Source organism: Corylus avellana, chromosome 2 (genome assembly GCF_965113065.1).
Source record: "Corylus avellana chromosome 2, dhCorAvel1.hap1.2, whole genome shotgun sequence".
NCBI classification, from domain to species: domain Eukaryota; kingdom Viridiplantae; phylum Streptophyta; class Magnoliopsida; order Fagales; family Betulaceae; genus Corylus; species Corylus avellana.
In genome coordinates this window covers 33,248,406-33,254,405 of record NC_142491.1, presented here as the reverse complement: position 1 = coordinate 33,254,405, position 6,000 = coordinate 33,248,406, and positions in this window count along the sequence as shown.

Below are 6,000 nucleotides of genomic sequence, written 5' to 3'. Positions count from 1 at the left end.
ATACTCAAGAATTGGTCAGCCATTGTTTCCATTGTAAACATATAATTTTCCTCATCTGTATAAAACTCACCATAATCTTTGTTAGGAGAATTTAAAATATCTTCAGCACCAAGGAAATCAACATAATCAACCTTTTCACCATTAAAATTAGACACTTCACTTGAAAGGTCCTCATCAACCTCTTAATAATCGCCAACATCATCTGTGGGTTCTTCATCTCTCAATGGGTCATCTTCTTCGAGATAGAGACCTCCAAACATGGGAAAAAATCCATCTTCTTCGTGCTCCTCTGTGGGTCTTTCCTCTTCCCATTAGTCATCTTCTTCGGAATAGAAACCGCCAAACATGGGAAAAAATCTATCTTCTTCGTGCTCTTCCGTGGGTCTTTCCTCTTTCCATGAATCATCTTCTTCAGGCTCCTCATCATAGGTTGGCGGGGAATCCCAATCCACGAATCCTTGCGAAGGATCTTCAACATCTTCATGTCTGAACTCTTCATCAATGAATTCGAACTCTTGAAACTCTTCATCCACAGATTCTTTTTCCTCATCCACCGAATATGGACTTGGTTTATGGATTTGTAGTTGGCAAGTAAGAGTCCAATTGGCCTATCGTGGACTCTTCGCCTCACACCATGTTTCCCTAAACACCTTTTTTTTTTTTTTTTTTTTTTGTAGCAATTTTCAATTTTCTTTGTCACACCCATAGACCCTTGTCTCCAATTTTGTGACTTTTGGCCCATGGTACAACTAGGGGGCAAGAAAGCGACCCGCAAATATTTTAATAGTTTCTCCTAACTATTGATCTTCAATTTGCCTTCCCACTTCCTAGTTTTTTTTTTTTTTTTTTTTTTTTTTTTTTTTTTTTGTTGTTGCCACCATGCACCAACTCTTCTCCGGAATGTGTGTACCACCAAAGAGACTCGTTGTTAATCGAGCACCCTGTTGAATTCAAAAACCTCATCAGCAGCCAACACCTAATCCAAAAATTTGTCGGGTTCTAGATCCCCGTCAAATTTTGGGATCTTGAGTTCAAATCTAGTCATCCGCCGATTGGCATGAGCTTGCGCAAGGTGCTGACGTCCGTGCGTTCGGCGCTCCACAAACGGGTTTCTAGATCCATTCTCATGTTGACCACACAAGTTGGATAATTGGGTAGTGAGGTCTTCAATTTGATCCCTCATAGCCTAAAATCGATCCTCCGTGTGTTGCCAAGGTTCAGGGATAGATTTGCCTTCCACCTTCGCGAATCGTGGTCTTGGTTGGCGACAACAACCATTCGGCCCACCACTCATGTGCCGCAAGCGAATTGGTGGTTGTTCCTTATGTACTATCTCTGTGCGCACATGCACCTCGTTCATGTCTACGACGCGGTTGCTCTTTCCCATTCATGGAAAATAACTGAGCTCCAATACCAACTGATGTAGCATGACTTAGTGGGCCACAGCGAAGAATATCAATAAGCAGCAGATAAATACTTCTAGATCTTGATTCTATCAATGATCTAAGAAATCTTCTTGACAAAAGCTAGATACTCTCTAGGTTTTGAAGGAAAAGAAAGAAGAACGCTCAACTCTGAGGTTTCTTATTCAACAAAATCAATAATCAACATAAACTGCTTTTCTTGGAGGCTATAAGCATATATTTATAGCCCAAAACCCTAAACCTAATAAAATATGACATAAATACCTCCAAAACCTTAAACCTAATAAAACAATGAAATAAAGACTCCAAAAGCCCTAATCTTAATAAAACAATGAAATAAAGTTGGTTTATCTAATAAAAGACGAAAAATAACATAATTCCCCCCCATGTGCGCTCGAGCGCAGTTACGGGTGCGATTGAGCGCAGGTGGGTGCTTGATCGCAGGATCGAGCACAGTACCAGGGGGGTCCTTCGAACGGGCATCATTCTGTTCTGCATCAGACAACCAACCCCAAAATTTCATTTCAGGTCCTCATCCTCTAAACCTTATCCCTACCAATGTTCATGCTCACAACTCTGCTCAATTTTGCTATGACTCTAACGCTTCTTGATTTGCTAGTTGCTCCCTGTTCTTTTAGCAAACCCCACAAATGGCTTCGCCATTGTACGAAGCTCCCACAATGGAGATGAGCATAGGTTTACTGAGATTCTCGAGCATTGATCACTTCTTGGAGAAGCCTAGTACTGACCAAACAATCCTCTAAACTTGTCGGGATTCCAAGACCCAATATAGGCTTGTGCTCACTTGTGCTAGTGGCTCTCAAACTATTGAGAAATTTTAGTAACCTGTTTATTTTGTCTTACTGGGAAATTTTAGCCAAAAGGAGCTCCCCCCCCCCCCCCCCCCACCCCCCCACCCCAATTTAGCCAAAGGGGTAGCTCGACCACCCCTTCCCCTCTTTCAGCTTATTTTTTCTTTACAAAAATTAGTTTTTAGATTTCATTTTTAAATTTGAAATTTTTGGTTTTTATATATTTTGTTATAGGTGAGAAGTGTTGTTATATGATTGGATATGACATGGCACACTTTAAAGGTATAAGCTTTCCAAGCTATAGGAGTACATACACTCTTAAGAGATAGACCTTTCTCTCCCTCTCTTTCTCTTTCTCTAGGGTCGAGTATTAGAAAATCGGGGAAATCAGGGTCTAGGGTTCGAGCTAGCCCCTTATTTAAACCTCCTTCAACTTTATTAATTAAATGGCAACATTTTATTTGCATGAATAATGCCATCGTTCAATTGTTTTAAAGCAATGATTGATTGTTTTGTGCAATATTGCACAGTTGGATCGTTTTTAAAGGCATGTATTTTAAAACCCTAGTTTATCATGTTTTCAAACTATCCATTCAACACCTTAAAACTTGTTTGGGTTCGTTACAAAATGTCAAGTTATGAACTTATTTGAGTTGAAAAATACATGTATACACTACAAAAAATCAATTTTTTGTTGACACAAGTTTCCTGACGGGGCATTTTTGACGTGTTTCATGCGTGAAAAATATGGGTGTCAGAAAATAAAAATTCCTGACGTGCCAATTTTAACACGTCAGAATTTTCTGACGTGTTAAAATTGGCAAGTCAGAAATTTTCCTGACGTGTCATTTTCTGACACGTCAATAATTACTGACGTGTCAAAATTTGACACGTCAGTAATATTTTTTTAATTCTGGAACAGTACGTCTTCTCCCCCAGCTCTGCCTGATCTCTTCCTTCCTCCATTTTCACTCTCTCTCTCTCACTCTTCTTTCCTCCATTTTCACTCTCTCTCTCTCTCTCTCTCTTCTTTTCTCCATTTTCACTCTCTTTTCTCTCAAAAAATAAACCTTATCCTTCTTCGATCTTCTTCTCTTCAAATCAAAAATAAAAAATCTCCCAAATCAAATCAAAATAAACCAAATCAGAGCTTCTCCAAATCAAAAATCTCTCTTCTTCGATCCTCTTCTCTTCTCCTTTTTTTTTTTTTTTTTTTTTTGCTTCGATCGCTTCTTCGTCTTTTTTTTTTTTTTTGTTTTCTTTTCTGCTGCTTCTCTGGATCTTCTGATCTTCTCCCATTTTTTTCTTTTTCTTCTTCTTCCTCGATCTTCTTTTTCTCCTTTTCTTCTTCCCTCTAGAGGAGCTGGTGGCCGGCTGGATGTGCAGAGAGAAGAGGCTAGGGAGATTGAGAGAGGAGAGAGAGAGCTGAGTTTGGAAATAAAAGAAAAGGGATTAAAGAAGATGAATATATTATAGAATTATAAAGGGAAAAGAAGATAGGGAAAAAGAGAAAAAAAGTTGAAAATCTCGCTTGTTTTTTGATATCAGGTTTCTGACGTGCTCAGAAATTTCTGACTTGTTAATTCTAGCACGTCAGAAATTTCTGACGTGCTATTTTTAGCACGTCAGGAATCTAACATAAAAAAAAAAAAAAAAAAAAAAGGTGAATATATAATATAAATAAACCTAATATAAAAAATATATATTTATTTATTTATTTCTGAAACATATAATATATATATATATATATATATATTTAAAAGAATTCCTGACGTGCCAAATATGGCATGTCAGGCTTTCTTTTATATTTTATTTGATTTTATTTTTTTGTCTTCATGTTATTCTTCTTTTCTCCCTTTCTTAATTAATTCATTCTTCTTCTCTCCCTTTTTTTTTTTTTTTTTTTTTTCTCTCTCTGCACGTAGGCTTTTATTCTTCTATTTTTTTTTTCCTTTTCTTTTTCCTCCCCCAAGTTCCAAGACACCGTAGTGTGCACGTACAATACCCTGCAATTTTTTTTTCTTCTCTCTCTACATGCTAGCTTCTAGCTATCTTCTTCATTTTAATTTTTTTTTTTTTTAATTCCTGACGTGTTGAAACTAGCATGTCAGAAAAAAAAATTGAAATATATATAATATAAACATATTTTTTATAGATTGCTGACGTGCTAAAAATGGCACGTCAGAAATTTCTGACGTGCCATTTTTAGCACATCAGAAACCTGATATATTAAAAAAAAAAAAAATTGAATTTAAATTTCCTGATGTGTTGACTGTAACACGTCAATAAATATTGACGTGTCAAATTCAACACATCAAAAAAAAAAATTGTTGACGTGCCAGTTTTGGCACGTCAACATTTACTGACGTGGCAAAAAAAATGGTACTGTTTGCCACGTAAAAAAATGGCCTTTTTTTTGTAGTGATATACACATAAATTAGTAAGATGTACATGTAATTTATGTAACATGCATAGACCTTACTTGTCATGTTTTTTTATTGGCTTCTCATACAAGTTACTTAGTATAAAGTCTCTACTATTTGTTTCTTTGTTGCCTTACCTAAACATGGTATAGGCTTTGTATATATATAGACTGAACTGTTTACAAGATAATTAAAATGAATACAACTTGTGATAAAATAGAACTCTACAAGCGATAACAGTTCACATTTGAATGTATGTTATCTTGTGTTTGAACTGTCTTTGGATCATCAGATATTTCTTGAGTCTTTGAGTTTTGAATGATCTTCTTATCCATCAGTTTGGTTGTTGAGAGTATATTTCTAATACGCCCCTTCAAGCTAAACAGTATAGAGATAACGTTAAGCTTGTCCCTGAGAATGCTGAATCGTGGAGATGGCAAAGGTTTTGTGAAGATATTCGCCAACTGATCTTTAGTAGAGATAAATTTGATAGAGATGACTTTCTTTGTAACCATGTCTCTAACAAAATGAAAATCTATCTCAACATGTTTGGTTCTGGCATGAAATACTGGATTTGAAGATAAGTACGTAGCTCCAATATTATCACACCAAAGGGTTGGTGGTTGATTGAATTTTAAACCAATTTCGGAGCAAAGGGATGTGATCCATGAGATTTATGCAGCCGTGTTCGCAAGATCCTTATACTCAGCTTTTGTGCTTGTTCGAGCTACTGTGGGTTGTTTCCTACAACTCCTAGATATTAGATTATCACCAAGAAAAACACAATATCCGCCAGTTGATCGACGGTCATTATGATTACCAGCCCAGTCAACATGTGAGAAAGATAGAATATTATTAACCAAGGACTTTTGAAACCGAAGTCCAAATTGAATGTCTGTTTGATATATCTGAGAAGCCTTTTTACGAACTACCAGTGGAGTTCTGTTGGTTTGTGCATGAGTTGAGGTAGTTTATTTATACAAAATGAAATATTAGGACGAGTGATGCATAAGTATTAAAGTGTTCAGACTATGCTTCAATTCAAAGTTGGATCAACAAAGATTTCTCCTTCAAAGGCCAAGAGATGAGTAGTAGTGGCCATAGGACAGTTTACTGGCTTGGCATCTATCATGTTGGTGCGTTTCAAAATGTCCATTATATACTTTTGTTGAGACAGTTAAACTCCCTTGGAGTAAGGTAACATCACAATGCTCAGAAAAAATGAAAAGCCCCCAACTCTTTTACAGCAAAATCACAATGTAGTGCAGTTAATAAATCACAAATAGCAGCATGATTCAAAAATGTAATCAGAATATCATCTACATAAATTAGGACTAGCAT